General features: G+C 33.1%; 1 long non-coding RNA gene across 1 annotated transcript; it reads left to right on the top strand.

Moving 5' to 3' along the window:
* Nucleotides 1–5,042: 5,042 nt before the first annotated feature.
* LOC120072565 (uncharacterized) lies at nt 5,043–16,750 on the top strand. Its single transcript, XR_016528833.1, has 5 exons — nt 5,043–5,371; nt 5,487–5,550; nt 6,219–6,270; nt 15,687–15,738; nt 16,538–16,750. It is a non-coding gene; the product is annotated as an uncharacterized LOC120072565 (long non-coding RNA).
* Nucleotides 16,751–18,315: the final 1,565 nt, after the last annotated feature.

Raw genomic sequence — 18,315 nt, 5'->3', positions numbered from 1 at the left:
CACCCACTTATCTTCCTTGTCGAGGGTTGAAGTTTCAACTTATGTATATCAAGACTATACAAAATTAGCGAGATTCCCTTCTAGAGCGAGATTCTCATCACAAAATTAGCGAGATTTCCATGTATGTCGAAACTTCAACCCTCGACAACCCTAAAGTGTTTCTTTGTTTGTCGAAATTTCAACCCTCGACAATCCTAATTTACGTATTGTTTCCAAGTTTTTGTTTGTTTGTCGAGTTCTCAACGTTCGACCTTTACATTAGTCGAATCCTCAACCCTCGACTTCTAGCCTCGAACTCCCAAAACAACAATATTTCTCTAATAAGTTTCAAAACAATAATATTTCTCTAATAAGTTTTGAAAACAACAATATTAATATTAAAAGTCCTTTTAAATCTATATTTCTTTTGTTTCTGTTTTGTCCCTGCGCTATAAATATGGCTATCTCAATTTTCACTTTGCAAATAAATTTTATGAGAAAAATTAATTTTGACTATAAACTTATCCAATGTTGTCAATTTAAATTTTAAACTTCGAATTTAATTAAATTATACCTTAAATTTAGATAAATGTTGCAATCTTGACACTTTAATAAGTTCTAGTCAAAATATGATAAAAGAAAAGTTGTCTTTCATGTGTTGAACTATATATATATATATACGATTTAGAAATTTAAAACTTGAGAGAAATGGCTTAATTGTGTAAATTTATGAATTTTGGTAGAGTTATTCAATTATTAATTTATGTATTACTCAAAATTAATTTTGTGCAAAAACTTTATTTTATCGAATGTAATGAGTTTATGAAGATTTTTTTAAATATTTTCTTATAAAATTAATTGATAAATTAGCATATAATAAACCAAGATAAAGAATGCAACACATAACTAAATTTAAGATTCGATTTAATGAAATTGTGTTGGAAATAGCAGGGCCCTCAGAACGACGAACTATAAGTCGTCAAGGCACGGTGGTCAAGCGAAGAGCAAAACCTGCAAAACAGAAACTCGTTATAGGCTGAGTCATGGAGCTCACTCTCTTTAAGACGTTTCGCAGCTCTGTCCAAGTGTAATCGAAAAATATGTATGTAATCGAAAAATTCCTGAAACATTTTCCAATAAGAATTAGTGAAAAATAGAGATTTTTTCTCTGATGATCCTCCAAATTTAGAGGAAATAAAAGTGAAACTATTGAAGAAATGTGATGACATTCTATTGGCCGTTACGATGATAGGGGAGATTTAATTAAAAAAATAAATGACATAGTAAAAATATAGAGCAACAATAAGAAGAAAAGAAAAAGAAGAAGATGATAATGAAATTCATGGAGAAAATTGATTAGAAAGTTTTGATTTCGCTTTAATTTCTCATTTTATCTTACCATATTTCTACAAAAAAATGTAATGGGTTAATTGTTGTTCATTACCTAAAAAAGAAAGAAAGAAAGAAAAGTTCTAAAAATTAAAAGAAAAAAATTACCATTCATATTTCATTCAAACAAAAATGAGTAGAATTATTGAATAAAAAAATTTCAAAACAAAATAGTAATCATAAAAGCATATTATTTAGAGTTCAAAAAACTGTATCAGATACCCAGATATATGAACTCAACTCTACACTCTAAACACAAGTATATGAATTCAGACTAAATAACTCTGCACCTCAAACACAGATATATAAACTTCACAGATATATGAACTCTACAGACATATGAACTTCAGATATCCTATCTTCATTCAGCGTCCCAAACTGCTTAATAATAATAAATATAAAACATCTTTCACTAATAATTAATCATAAAATACCTAATTTCTTGTAGTGTACTCAGGTTTTCTATTTTGCTCTTGAATCATTGAGCTAAAGATGTTGAACCAAGTTCTTTTGGTCTTCTTTGGGTCATGAGTGTGAAAATTGCTCGTGATGAACAAAGAAGCTCGTCTCAGCTTCAAAGTGGTCAAACCTGATTGAACCTGTAATTCACCTTACCGTGAGTGAGTTATTTGAATTTTGGTCTTATCCACAACTTTGACCTTAACATAGCTTACTTTTTCCAAGTTCTCATAATGTTAAATTTATCAAATTTTTTTTTTCATTTCCAATAAGATTTTTGAAGCATCAGTGTTTTCAAAATCTAAAATTTGAAAAATACTTTTTCAACTCTAACATCCCGTAAGTAATTTTATAAGGTGTTGTTTTCTCTCATTTCTATCCAATATGTTTCTATCATTTTTGTTCTAACTCTAGGTCATAGGTAAGAAGAAAAATAATCCATTAGCAAATGACAGTTGATGCAAAACACGTGTTAGTATAGATATGTCACTCACCAAATAATAATATTAAATTTTGGAAAATACTATTGAAATATTACTCCAATGTCCACCAATATATAAGTAGTGATGGATCCATAACTTTTATGCATATAAACTAATTAAAAAAATCTATAAAAAACACCATAAAAAAATATTCATAATCATAGTTTCAGAAAAAAATTCTAAGTATATCATCTAAATGGGCGATAAAAAATTATTCTCTAGTTTGAATTCTGAAATGAATTAAAAAAATATATATAAAAATGTGTGAGTAATGTGAATGTAAAAATTATATAGAAAATTAAAAAAAAAATACATGTTAACAGTGTGAATGTAAAATTTATGTGAAAGAAAATGAATGATACTATTTTAAAAGGAAAAGAAATTCTACTCCCCCACCAACAAGCCAGCTAACCACCTACTTTGTTACAAATGTTTAGTCCTTAAATACATATTTTTTAAAATTTTACTTATAATTTATATTAAAAATATAAAATTAAGACGTATAATTTGAGGGGCATGTGCCCTTGAACCCTACGTAGATCTATTCATATAAGATAAATCTTGACTTGAAATAATTTATTCTAAGTCCAATAGAATAGATGCTTGAATTAATGACATTTCCACAATTGCATGAAGATAGAAATTTTGGCTTGAAATAATTTATAAATAACTTAGGAGCATTGAGTTGGCTATCACAGTTGCTAGTTATTATAGTCTATAGAATATAATAGTCTGTGTTTGGAGAACAAATTATTTTAGTATGAGTTATAATATTCTAGTATTTGGAGTGCATACTATTTTATTATAGATAGAAAATAGTAAACATGATAGAAAAAAAGAGGATGGGTAGGAAATAAATATCGTAACAAATAGTAAATACTGTAATAAAAGATGAATTTGAAATAATAATACTGTAGTTAATTGTACACTATAATAGTTGGAACATCAAATATTATATAAGAGTCCCAAACATTGAACACCAACTCAAAGTTGGGGCCAAACACTATTGATTTCTCTTATTAACATTATTAGGTATCAAATATTTTAGATTTTTTTTTTTTTTTTTTTTTTTGTCCATCTCAACTTTATTGAAGGTTTGTTTTTCTATTTTTGACACATTGATTAATCTAAATAACTAGAGTTATAAAAGTTATGAAATAATTCAAGTAATAACAATTTATTTCTACTATTAAAATTTATGATATATTTGGTTTAACGATTTTGAAAATAAATTTTTCTTTTTTTTTTTTTTTCCTTTAAAAACATGAAGTATTTTATAAACACTCAACATGTATTTTAAATCATTTTTAAAAAAATTAAAAATAAATTTGTAAAAAAATATTTTCGTCTATAATCATTCCAAACATATCCATAATAGAATAATAGAATAATAAGGAAAATGAAGAAAATGCTAAAGGTTGCAAGAAATGGTCAAACCTTTTTTTTTTTTTTTTTTTTTTTTAACCCAGAGCTAATGGTTTAATCAGGTTGACTCGATATGGAATTTGGATTTTAATTAACTAATTAAATTAATCGAAATATTCTTCTTCGGTTATTTCATAGCATTCCAACTTGTCTCCAACTCCATTGCTTGCTTAAGAGGCGTTTTATTGTTTTTTTCTTAATTATTCTTGATGGTTGACCTTTTAAATATGATTAAATTCATTTAACCTTATCCCTCTATACAATTTTAAACAAAGTAAGAAATATATGACTGAGTCATTTTTTTAATTATATAGTTTTCATAACTATCATAAAAAATTGTTATAAATGCGACAATGAGTTATTGACAACACATCCTACAATATAAGATTCATAAAATAACTCCATCAAATAAACCGTTGGCTCTAAAGGAACTGAGTTGGTCTAAAATCAAATTAATAGAAATTAAGATTTGAAATGGACGATATCTTACCTTATATCGTAAATATATGGAGGTATCATTGTTTTAATTTTAAAAATATTTAAGCTAGTTTGATATTTCATACCTACTCTAAATTTTTTCCTCGATTGTAATCAAAATTTGAACACTAGCAAATAGTATTTATATTTTGACAATTACAAGTTGTTTTGATCGTCATCTCAATCACTATTAAGTGAAATTTTTTTAAATCATTGTGGCTCATTATGGAGCTCAATTTGAAAGTTTTAATTTTCCAACAAACTTCTAAACCTAATCAAGTTGTGAAGTAAATTCTAGATTTTAAATTCCTTAATGACTATGCTTGAGAATTTACAAGGTTATTTATTGTCTTAAACGCATATTAAGTAAGGTAAGTGTTTCAATAAAAAGGGAGTATGTGAATATGCAATTAAGGGGAATTAATTGAGTATGGAATTGAAGGGGGAAAACTAAATTGGTGAATAATGGGAGAATAAGAGGGAATTTTGGAGATGTTTTAAGTACTCGAGAGCTATAAGTTTGGTTGATATTATTTATTTAAGGGAAATTTGCCTAGATTTTTGAGCAAAATAATAAATTAGAGTGACATTTTGTTAGAAAGAGATTTAAATGGAGAATTTGGAAAGTAAAGAAATCAAGTTGGAAGGGGTTTTAAAAGGATTTTTTTTTATGGCAAAGAATTAAAAAGGTGACTAAATAATTTGGGGGGAAAATCCTTCAAATTATTTTAATTGGAAGTGGAAAATGGGGACTACATGGATGATTAAAGTGTTTCTGAGCAATTGAGGTAATATTGGAACTTAATTTTGAAGGGTTAAGTAGCTAAGGGATAGATCTAGAGAATTATGCAAGAAATTTGAAGGAATTTGGTTTAGAAATGGATGAAATAAGGGCTGAATGCTATAAATGTTGTTGTCACGTACAGGGGTGTACCTGTGGAGAATTTAAAGAATTTCTCTCAAACCAATCGAGCAATTAGAATATTTTCTTCACGAAAGTTGAAGAGGATTGAGTAAGGAAGAACTTCGAGGGCTATCGAAGGAGAACGGATTTGAGAAGGCTATCAATTTTGAAGAAAACAGAAGGCTGTGAAATTTTTTCGAAAAATAGAGGACTTCGGTTTTTATGCAAATTCATGGGCTTATAGGCTAATTCAAAGGTAAGTTGATTCTAAGGTCCCTCTAAAGCTTTGTAAAAGTTATTTGAAGTTTTATTGGCTGGAAACGTCAAATTTAGACCCTGAAAATTTTGCAACTTTTTCATCGAAAAAACAGGGGACCGAGGAGGGTTTGACCGATTTTGGGAGATTCAGGGCGATTTCAGGCTCCAACCTTTGTGGTAAGTTAGTTTAGATGATCGGTAAGAGGTTTATATAAATTAATTCGACTGGGTATGGCTGAAATGAGAGAATTTGGTCACCGGAAGTATCACTGGAAAGCTGGCCGAAATTGGAAGAAAATATGGGTTGGACCACTATCTGTCATCTTTTGTCCGTGATTAAAAGCTGGAAATCAAATATTATCATAATTAAGGTGTACTTAAGCATAATTAGTGGCCCAATTGATATTAATATGATACTTTAAACATGAAATTAGAAGAAATTGGAATCCTAAGTTGAATTTGAAGTTGATTAAGGGGTTAGTTTATAAAGTAAACCCTAATTAGGGTTAATGGAAAAATTAGATAAAATTGGACAAGATTAAGATTAATCAAGATGTTCCTAAGCTTAATTTAAGTCCTCATGGGTATTGTTTAGGTGCTTTGACCTTGGGATTGAATTGATTTGGAATCCTAAGTTAATTTTAAGGTAATTTGAGGATTAAAATATAAGGTGAAACCCTAAATTGGACTAAATTAGGGTTTTAGGGAAGTTTAAGTAAAATTAAGATATTTTAGGGATTGTTTAGGGGTTAAGGGAATTATGGTTAAATGACAAGCTGTTGATGCACTATTTGGACTGAATAATCATCTAGAGAATAACCATAAGTTAATAATGTTATTTTCAGGTCAAGTTCAATTAGGAGAGGTTTATAAACCCGAAGGATGGAGCTGAAAATTGTGAGTGACAAATTTTTATAAATGATTTTCAACGCATAGTCAGTTTAACATGCGACTTTTATATCATGATTTTCTCGATGCATGCTTTAAATATATGTTGATCGCATGATTCATAATTTTATAGATTGAAATTTTATATATGAAATTGGCATGCATTTTTATAAGCTTATGCCAAAGTTATGAAATATGTTGAATTTCTACAAAGAAATTTATGATCATGATTAATGTTTACAAGGCACTATGTGATGAAATGTAACTTTAAAGTTTAAATCATTTTATCATTAGGTATGTTGTTTTATGTTTATGGAATGTTTTAATAATTTGTGCCTTGTACAAAAGCCTTAGTCCAAACGTTGGTACCAAATGTATGGTAAGGTACCCAAATTCCCAATCATGCTAGGGATCCCTGATACCAAAGATATGGTAAGGTAGTCAAGATCCTATTTAGTTCTACATGTACGTATGACCTATGTTATCGACATTGACGAGATCGAGCAAAAGGGCTCTCTCTCAACTGAGGATATTAAGGATTGAGCAAAAGGGATCTCCCTCATGTTCATGTAGAGGAGTAGAGGTTCTTTACAAGAAAATGATGATGATTTTATTCCAGGGTTTTCTTTTTTTAAGTACTATAATTCCACGTTTGCAATTTTATTTTCAAACCTTGAAAATAAAAATGCAAATGTTTCATGTAAAACATGTTTATGTTTATTTATGTATGAAAATATGTTTCTTTTAAGGAAGTCACTCAGTTAGCATTTTTAAACTCATTCTTTCAAATGTTTTCTTTCCCTATGTAGCAGTTGACACCCAAAGGCCTAGCAATTCTGCCAGTCAATCACTACTTAAGGATCATAGATGTTGGGGTTGATGCCCCAATTCCAAAGGAAATATTTGGGAGATACTCACTTTATTCTTGGAATTCAGATATTTCAGGATCAAAAGAACAAAGTGCTAGTACTGTCTCAAGCATCGTACATTGACAAGATGTTGATCAAGTACTCGATGTAGAACTCCAAAAAGGGCCTACTGCCTTTTCCGCATAGAGTTACATTGTCTAAGGAACAGTGTCTTAAGACACCTCAAGAGGTTGAGGAAATGAGACGGGTCCTTTATGCATCTACCGTTGGTAGTTTGATATATGCGATGTTATGTACTAGACCTGACATCTGCTACACTGTGGGGATAGTCAGTAGATATCAGTCTAATCGAGGACAAGGTCACTGGATCACCGTCAAGAACATCTTCAAGTATCTTCAGAGAAGAGGGACTACATGCTTGTGTATGGATCTAAGGATTTGATCCTTACTGGATACACGAGCTCTAATTTTCAGACTGATAAGGATTCTCATAAATCAACTTCAGGATCAGTGTTCACTTTTAATGGATGAGCTGTAGTATGGTGAATCACTAAGCAGGGGTGCATTGCTGACTCCACTATGGAGGCCGAGTATGTAGGGCTTGTGAATCTGCTAAGGAGGCCATTTGGCTCAAGAAGTTCCCGACTGATCTGGAAGTTGTTTCAGACATGTCTAGGCTCATCACCCTTTATTGTGATAATAGTGATGTTGTTGCGAATTCCAAGGAGCCTAGGAGTCATAAGCACAACAATCATATAGAGTAGAAATACCGTCTCATCCGCGAGATTGTGCATCAAGGGGGTGTAATAGTCACGAAGATAGCTACGGAGTACAACGTTGCTCATCTATTTACGGAGGCTCTCATGGCTACAGTTCTTTAGGGTCACCTAGAGAGCATAGGTCTATGGGACCATTCGTAGCTGGATTAAGGCAAGTGGAAGATTTTGTACTGGGTCTTTGTGCCCTAGTTTATTGTTTTGTAATTGTATTTATCTTGTACACCCCACTAGCTTTAGGACAACTTGGAGATTGTTGGGGTTGATGCCTTAAATTTCATAGGTCTTGTAGTTTGTAAACACGTGTATGAACAAACATTTGTGATGTAATAATATGAGATATTTTCTTCACTATTGTCTATAGATATGAGATATTTTAGTTGCATTAACCACAAATCAATAAACTAAGATCCCTGGTTATTGTTGTAACTTAAGTATGTATGTGGAGACGTACAAGTGGATCATGCCTTAAGTGATAACCTAAATGGTCTGTAGTATATGGATAAAGGAAGGAAACCTTATTCTTGTGATTCTATGAATACGACCCACTTTGTAGATGTTACAAGTGTCGTAAAGTACTACAGATGGTCTGATCCTGATCATTCATGTGGAGACATGCGAGCGGGGTTATCCTATACAAAGAAGTTTGTACAAGACCGGACCACGAAATGTTTAGTCTCGTTATATAACGTCGTTCATGACAGAGACTTTCATTTCACTAGGATGACCATAGATAACATGACCTTAATCTTGAGTGAGTTGGAAACTCCTACCTATGAGGGCAATTCTTTGATTTGTATGAGTGCAAGTGGCCAGATCGCCGACTTAAACCTACCACTTTGGGGATTCATCTGATCGGGGAGCTGGGAACTTAGCTACACAAGACGGAATTCACTCCTTCCCTGAAGCACGAGTAAGTAGATAGATTGCTCCCTTAAGGGCTGATTCTAGAGCTTGAACAATGTGGTGTCATACCTTCTCATGGCCCGAGAAGTGTTCACTCATAGTAGGACTATGATGTATTGTTCATTAGAGGAATTAGTGGTACTTAGGGAGTTAGATATAGCTACAGGGACAAACGGTAAATTGGTCCAGTTGTATTTACGAGCAATTCGTAAAGGGTCATCGTACTGTTCATTGGTTATATCTAATGGACACATAAATATATCTGTAGTGTAAAAAGTGCAGCTGTCAGCCTTTAGTAAAATGTCCGATAGTTAACAGATAGTGGATATCACGATTAAAGAGTTTAGTCAGTTATTTATGTACCGTTGAAGCTTTAAGCTACAGGTCCATAAGGTCCCATTGGTAGCTCGACGGATTCATGTTGAGAATTAGTTTTTAGGTTAGTTTGAAGTGTTCAAATTAAAAAGAGGGAATTTGATTATATCTTACATAATTAAATTGATTAAATTATATGTGATGTAATCGATTTGATGTATTAGATACATTAATTAGAGGAATTAATATAAATATGATTTATATTAATTGTCATAAAGGAGAAAAGAGCTATGGTTTAAATATTACATATGATGTGATATTAAAACTATAGGTTATAAATATAATATGATAAATTAATTATTATATTTATTTATAACAAAAACAATTATGAGATAATTGTTTGGTTGGTTATTCTCTCCTTTAACCGTGAAGTGGGAAGTTATTATCAGTTTTAATAACTGAAGAATAAAAGTAAAAATCATTTTCATTTTTCAGTATCGCTTAACATGATCGAGTGAAAAAAAGAGCTATACGATAGCCCTTTGAGAGAATGAATGACGAGCGAGTTTACTTGGCGACTCCCTCTCGTTTACTAAACGATCGAGTATCAAACTCTATACAATAGAGGTTTCTAATACTCCCACTTACTCGATCGTTTAACTTGATCATATACTTCCTCCTTCCCTCTAAAAAATTCACACAGAGCCCACACCTCCCTGATTCTCACACCGAAAATACCAAGGCAACTGATTGGTAGTGTCGAGTGTTGCTATTCACTCGATTGGGTTCGAGGATCTGACAGTTCATGGAATGCACTAGTTATTCGTTACATTCGTGCTCGTGATCGAGTTTGCTAGGACGACTAACTCGTGTAGATCGAGGGAACACTTGAAGAAGTGTTCTTCAAAGGTATGTCACTCAATTCTAGTTGTTTTTAAGAATGAAAGCATGTTGTATTTTACTCGACGATGCATAACTATAGTTGTATATTTATAAATGCTTTATTCTCTCACAATGGGTTTGGAACGATCTTGATTCCACTCAATGGTTCTCTTGAATAAGAAATCCTTTAAATAGAGAGCTTGAATTTTAGGTGGTCCACTAAAATTTTGTAGGACAGGATCGGAGAAACATTGTGAAAAATAGACGAAAGAAGATGATCGATTGTGTAGACAGAAGAAAGAACGGTCTCTCCCCAAAATTTTGTAGGACAAGAGGCAGACAGGAGATGAACTCAAACAGAATTCAGAATGTGACGATGTTTACATTGCACTTGCCCATTCTATTGAGAATATGGGGACAAAAGCACTGTATAAGAGTTCCTTGTTAAGTGAGATAAGAAAGAAGACCAGAGTCTTTATATTCCAAGGCATTATCTATACGAAGATTTTTTATTGTATGAGAGAATTAAATGTGAACCATATTAGCAAAGTCAATATATATTTGAGACAAGAAAAAATGATGTTTAAGAAAATATATCCAGGTAAACCGAGAGTAATCATCAATAAACAAAACAAAATAGCAATATCCAGTGACAGTTGAAGTAGGAGCAGGGCCCCAAATGTCGGAATGAATTAGGTCAAAAGGTTGACACATATAGAACTAAACTGGGAAAAGGACAATGCATGTTATTTAGCAAATTTGCAATATACACAATCAAAAGGAATAAACATGGAAACATTATTCAAATTTTTAATAGAAATCAAATGACAAAGTTTATCGGAAGAAGCATGACTAAGCCAAAGATGCCACTGATATATAGCAAAGTCGGTGACAGGAGCAGAAAGAGAACAAAGAGGCAGCTAAAGTGATGTGAGCTCAAAACATTTTTCCACTTTGCGACCTGCGCCAACTGTCTGTCTTGTCTATAGATCCTGAACCTGACACCTAGTAAAAGAAAAGGAAAAAAAATTAAGCCAAGATCACACAATTGTCCGATAAAGGCAAGATTAAATATCAACTTTGGAATACATAAGTATTAGGAAGTTATAATGACGGAGTGTCAACAGAGCTAACATGTGATATGGTCATACAATTATAATCAGCAACATAAATAAGAGGAAGAGATCTGGCGGGAGTGGGTGTAGTTAGAAGAGAACAATCATAAGTCATATGGTTACAACAGGCAGAATCAAGGAGTCACCGATTACCTGAGGAAATCATAATGGTAGATGAATTGGATGAAATCACTTATTTAAGCAAATTTTATAAGTCACTCATTTGAATGGTAGATGGAGAAGATTCGGGCTCAACAAAAGAGACAGCAGCCGCAGTAGAGGCAGGGCCAGACTTGACATGTCTTGACTTTGAAAAATGTTTCGGAGGTCGGGGTGGTCGGTGTTGGTGTTTGTGCCTAAAGTCTCATGTCCTGTAGTTTGTAAACAACTTTATACGAACACATGTGGTATATAATATATATGATATTTACTTCAGCTCTTGTCTTTGCACTTTTAGATGTTTTTATTTTACCACAAACCAATAAACTTAATATTCCTGGTTGTCTTTATGTAACTTAAGCATGTATGTAGTGACATACAAGTGGATCATGTCTCAAGTGACAACCAAAATGGTTTGTAGTATATGGATATAGAAGGAAAACTTTATCGTGGTAACATTACGGACGAAGCCTGCTTTGTGTAATAATTACAAGTGTTGTGACATGTCACAAATGGTTTGATTCTGATCATTCGTGTAGGGGGCATGCGAGCGGAGGCGTCTTATAAAAAGAGTTTGTATAAGACCTAGCCTCGAAGTGTTAACGTCTTGTTATATAACTTCGTTCATGACTGAGAGTTCACTTCACTAGAATGACCATAGATAACATAACCTCAATCCTGAGTGAGTTGGGAACTCCTGCCATTGAGGGCGGTCCTTTGATTTGCATGGGTGCGAGTGGCCAGAGTGCCGACTCAAACCTACCATTTTGGAGATTCATCTTATTTTGAAGCTGGGAACTCAGCTTCACAAGATGGAGTTCACTCCTTCCCCGAAACAGGGGTAAGTAGATATATTACTCTCTTAAGGGCTTATCCCGGGGCTTGAATGATATGACACCACACACCTTCTCATGGCCCGAGAGGTGTTCACACATAGTAGGACTATGTTGTATTGTTCATTAGAGGGATCAGTGGTACTTAAGGAGTAAGATGTAACTACAGGAGCAAAACGATAAATTGACCAGCTATACTTACGAGCATCTGTGAAACGTCATTGTACTGATGATTGGTTATATCCATTGGACATAGAAATATATCTATGGTAAAAAGAGTTCAACTGTCGGTCTTTAGTGGAATGTCCGGCAGTTAACGGATGGTGGATATCGTAGCTAAAGAGTTTAGTCAGCTATTCACATACCGTTGGAGCTTCGAGCCATAGGTCTATAAGATCCTCTTGGTAGCTTGGATACAAGTTGATAGTCAGTTTTTGGGTCATTTTAAAATGTTCAAATTGACAAGAGGGAGTTCAATTATATATGATATAATTGAACTAGTTAATTATATATGATATAATTAACTTTATGTATGAGATACATTAATTTGGAGGAAATTAGATATAAATATGATTTATATCTAGTGGAGGAAAAATACTATGATCGATATATGATATTAATCATAGGTAATGAATATGATGTGATGATATTCGTTGTCTATTAATTGGACGGTTAAAGGGGTAATAGGACGACGTCTCTTTTGTTTTCATAACAGATGAGTAAGTTAAAAAATCATTTTGAGATGTTTAAATAGCTCACGGTGTGTTAAGCATTGGATGCGCGGACATTGTGTTGAAGAGTGTCATCGCTTAGTAAAACCTGTGCCTATACGATAGTGCTTGGAAGATCACTTACCTATACGATAGTGTTGAGTGATCGCTTAACGATTACACCCGCGTACGCTATTTACTAAACGATCGTTTACCTTTTCCTATGCGATCGTTTAGCACCCGATATTTACTAAACAATTGTATAGAAGATCGACTAGTTTTTCCTACACGATCGTTTAGATGATTACTTACCTTTTTCTACACGATCGTATACTTCACCTAAACGATCAAGAATTTTGTCTATACGATAGACGAACCTATCTCCCACTTGCTTAATCATTGTATACGATCTCCTTTCCTTCTTTCCTCTATCAAATCCGAACAAAGCTCACACTTTGGATCCTCACTCCAAGAATACTGAGGGCTCTGAGTGGTGGTGTCATCCCCGTTTCCTTCTATTCATGTGGAGGCTGTTCGAGGTAGACGATTAGGTTTTGCTAAGCAATAGCTTACCGTCTCAGCAAAAGTGAGATTTGCTGTGAAGAATAAGTCTTCAACTGGTATGATCTCTCGATCTTTTATTTATTGTTCTTTTGAGAATGTCAATAATTTAGCATTATGAATGCATTTTAGTATGTTTGAATGTATATGTAGAAATTCTGTCACAATGAATTGGAAAGATCCGCTTCCGCTCGTAGGTACTCTTGAATAAGAGTTGCTTCAGTCAGATGGGACAATTTTCTAGGATATGACCATGCTTGTGACAGTATCGGTACTCAACTGCCAGGCAGTCAGCAAACTTGTGCTTAGTGAGCTTACAACTTTTGTAGAAGAGAGCTCTAGAGGTGCCAAGCAAATGAGTGCTGGCAAGGACAACCTTGGATTGCTTGGAAGAGATGATGCTGAGGCATTTTTCTTCAAACAGGATTTCTTGTATCACTGAGTCCAGTGACGGAAGGAGATTGCAGTGTAGCAAAGCAACACGGATAGATTCGTATTCTAGATAACCCCATAAGAACCTTAATAAGATGGAGATGATCAACACTAATTTCAGCTTGATCCAACTGTGTCCAAATTGGTTGGAGTGTGGCCAAATAATCATCAACAAATTGACCAATCTCTTGAGTAAGACTAACAAGAGTGCTATGAAGTTGATAATAATAGGCTAAGCCAATAGACTGAAAGCACATGACCAAGAAATCCCACAAACTCTTAGCATCAACAAAGGCATCAAACTGAATATTGATGGCAGGTATAGAAGTATTATCATCCTCTATGGACAACCTGACTAGCTGGGGACTATCACCAATGACAATATGCCATAGCTTTCGCCCAATTAAAAAACTCTTCATTTGATGGACCCACGTAAGATAATTCGTCGCATCAAGAATAGTAATAATTGGGCAAAAGACATGATCTTTCTCTATGTGGCTTGGCGGTAAGGGGAGCTTGGCTCAAATAAGAAGAAAAGAAAACAAAAGGCTTGGCTTGGCTCAACGACTCAACGACTTGGCTCAGTTGGAAGAAAAATAGCTCGACTTAGCTAAATAGCTTGGTGGCTTGGCTCAACTGAATCTTGGTGACTCGATTCAGTGACTCGACTAAGCCGGCACGCAATAGATCGGCTCAGCGGCTCGAACAAGATCGATTCAGCTCGTCTTCTTCCCTTAATCTGCTGGATTTGATGTGTTTGGCTCGTTGAGTAGAGATCCGGGTCTGAGTCGTCAAATCTGGGAAGTCTTCTTGACTCGTTGACGAATAGTTAGGTACTCAAATATTAGTCAACTCAGGCGCTTGACGGATCTGGGACCGGTTAGAGCTAATACTTGGGGGAACGAACACGAAAAATAGAGGCACACGGCAGATCTAGGACTGTCTGGAGCTAATACTTGGGTGGACGGACACGAAAAACAAAGGCATAGACAGACGGATCTACACGAAACGGGAAACGGATGTTGGATCTGGGACAGACGAGCAGAGGTCAACGAACGGTGGTGATGGCTCCCTAGTTGGGCTCTGATACCATATGAATCAATGTATTTCCTCAAGTTATCTTGTATAGAGAAGTAATGAAGGTATAAATACAACTTTATGGGCTAAGAATAGCAACTAGAAAAACTCAACCAATCCTAAAGACTCTCTGACCTCTACTAACCACAGACTAAATATATATACATTATTAACAGCTGAAATGAGAGAATTTGGTCACCAAAAGTCTTACTGGAAAGGTGGCCGAAATTGGAAGAAAATATGGTTGAAGATGAGCACTGCCTGTCATCTTTTGTCCGTGATTAAAAGATGAAAATCCAATTTTATGGTAGTTAAGGTGTTCTTAAGCATAATTAGTGACCCAATTGGTATTAATATGATACTTTAAACATGAAATTAGAAGACATTGGAATCCTAAATTGAATTTGAAGTTGATTAAGGGGTTAGTTTATAAAGTAAACCCTAATGAGGGTGAATGGAAAAATTATGTAAAATTGGACAAGATTAAGGTTAATCAAGATTTTTCTAAGCTTAATTTAAATCCTCATGGGTATCAACTAGATACTTTGACCTTGGGATTGAATTAATTTGGAATCATAAGTTAATTTTAAGGTAATTTGAGGATTAAAGTATAAGGTGAAACCCTAAATTAGATTAGATTAGGATTTTATGGAAGTTTAAGTAAAGTTAGGATATTTTATGGATTGTTTAGGGGTTAAGGGAATTATGGTTAAATGACAAGCTGTTGATGCACTACTTGGACTGAATAATCATCTAGAGGATAACCATAAGTTAATAATGTTATTTTCAGGGCAAGTTCAATTAGGAGAGGCTTATAAACCCGAAAGATGGAGCCAAGAATTGTGAGTGACAAGTTTTTATAAATGATTTTCTGTTCATAGTCAGTTTAACATGCTGCTTTTATATCATGATTTTCTCGTTGTATGCTTTAAATATATGTTGATTGCATGATCCATAATTTTAAAGGCTGAAATTTTGTATGTGAAATTGGCATACATTTTCAGTAAGCTTATGCCCTTGTTATAAACTATGTCGAATTTCTACAAAGAAATTTATAAGCATGATTAATGTTTACAAGGCACTATGTGATGACATGTAACTTTAAAGTTTAATCATTTTATCATTGAGTATGTTGTTTTATGTTTATGGAATGTTTTAACAATTTGTGCTTTGTACAAAAGCCCTACTCCAAATGTTGGTACCAAAGGTGTGGTAAGGTGCCCAAATTCCTAGTTATGCTAGGGATCCCTGATACCGAAGGTATGGTAAGATAGTCATGATTCTATTCAGTTCTACGTGCACACGTATGACCTATGATATCGACATTGACAAGATCAAGAAAAAATGCTCTCTCTCAACTAAGGATATTAAGGATTGAGCAAAAGGGCTCTCCTTCATGTTCAGGAAGAAGAGTAGAAGTGCTTTATAGGAAAATAATGATGAGTTCTATTCCAGGGTTTTTTTTTTTAAGTACTATAATTCCATGTTTACAGTGTTTATTTTCAAACCCTAAAAATAAAAATGTAAATGTTTCATGTAAAACATGTTTATATTTATTTATGTATGAAAACATGTTTCTATTCAAGGAAGTCACTCACTTGGCATTTTTAAGCTCATTCTTTCAAATGTTTCTCATTTCAGGTAGCAGTCGACGCCTCGAGGCCTAACAGTTCTGCCAGTTAGTCACTACTCAAGGATCATAGAGGGCTTGAAGTCTAGGTGGTCTACTATGTCCTGTTTAAATCCTAGTTTTGTTTGTACATGTCGTAGGAATCAAGGTAGAACTTGTGTCGAACTGTTGTTATAAATAGGCCTGGTTTTTCTGAAACTATTATATATGTTCAAGTTAATATTCTGATTAGTATTAATATGTATGCTTTGAGTTGTTGCTGAGATTGTGTGTTAAGTTTTGGAGAACTATAAACTGCTGATAAGGACACAAGTTCACATGAGTATGTTGGGCAGTTGTTGTCATAAGAGGGTTGACATCTACTGTCTTCACATCACTTCTAAGTTAAAAAGGTAGCCTGGGAGTTTCTTCTTTCAAAGATTTTTTTTATTGGTAAATTAATCATGAAATGATATGAATTCAGAACAAATCTTCCGAGTATGTTATAAATATATGTATTTATATAAGATACAACCACGATAGTTATTTTGCTTAAATAAAATTATAATCTAAACACTCAATTCTAATATAATATAAATGAACCTCTTATCTGCATTATATTATTCATTAGTTAACAAAAATAATTGTCAAATTAAACCATGCTTATCACTAGACGATGAATTAACTATACATTTTGACTAGATTCGTGCTGAATTTTTCGTTGTCGAACTTAAAACCCCATGTTAATTCTTCCCTAGAAGTGCTAAACTTCCAATTATTGGGATGGAGTTGAATTATTTGGGAAAATTGTTTGACCGAAAGAAAATTTTTAAACTCATTACAACCACACGACTTATATTATTAATATCAAACTTCCTGATTAATTAATTTATGATGTAATTCTAAATAAGTCTATCAAACTTTGCTGTTTATAGTTGAACTGAATATAGCTTAATTGACAATTCAATACAATTAAAAATTACGAGGTCTGTGGTTTAAATCACGAGCTCAATGAGGATTTAAATCTCCTTACCTCAATTGTATCGATAAAACCTTTACTTTTCCTATTTTTAGCCATCTGAACATAATTTAGTAATTTTTGTATTATTTTAATTAATTTATTTATTTTTTTATTTCTAAGTGATTCATGCATACCTCACCCTCATTGGCCAACTCAGTTTGGTCTAATTCGTTGCTTTATTTTACTTTGATTATTTTCCAACTTAAACCGTAGCCATTATGATTTTCAAACCCTTATTTTTGACCAAATTAATTTGCAGTCATTAGAAGGCAACCTTTTCTTAATTATATTCAAGGCCTGCACATTGGAATCGATCTTTTAGCATATGCATAATATAAAATTATATCCATCATCAAATTGTAAAATAAATAACTACAACTGAATTTATATGATTTTTTTTCATATCAATATTTTTCCTTTTTAGCTTTAAAACACTGACCTCCTAATAAATGAATAATGTTTTCATTATTTTCATAATTTATAAATGTTTTAAAATGTCATGCCGATTTTTCATCAATATATTGTTTAAACTCGGAGAAGTTTCATGAGCAAAAGGCTTATATTAAGTTCTTTTTAGTTCCACTGACTTTGAGAGGAGTTCGGAATCAATCATCTATAAAATGTTTTGCCTATTGAATTGTGCTTGAATTCACTTATGTTGAAGAAAAATTGATGTAAAATATTATGAGTCAATATAGAAGGTGAGAGAATTTGAAGACATACTTCTTTATCCTTAATATATGCTTTATGTTAATTGAATTAAGCTTATTTCTTGAATTTATGATATTT

This window comes from Benincasa hispida, chromosome 3 (genome assembly GCF_027475165.1).
Source record: "Benincasa hispida cultivar pf3 chromosome 3, pf3_genome.v1.1, whole genome shotgun sequence".
Lineage (NCBI taxonomy): Eukaryota > Viridiplantae > Streptophyta > Magnoliopsida > Cucurbitales > Cucurbitaceae > Benincasa > Benincasa hispida.
Note: the sequence above shows the minus strand (reverse complement) of the source record. Positions and strands in the feature narration are given on the sequence as shown.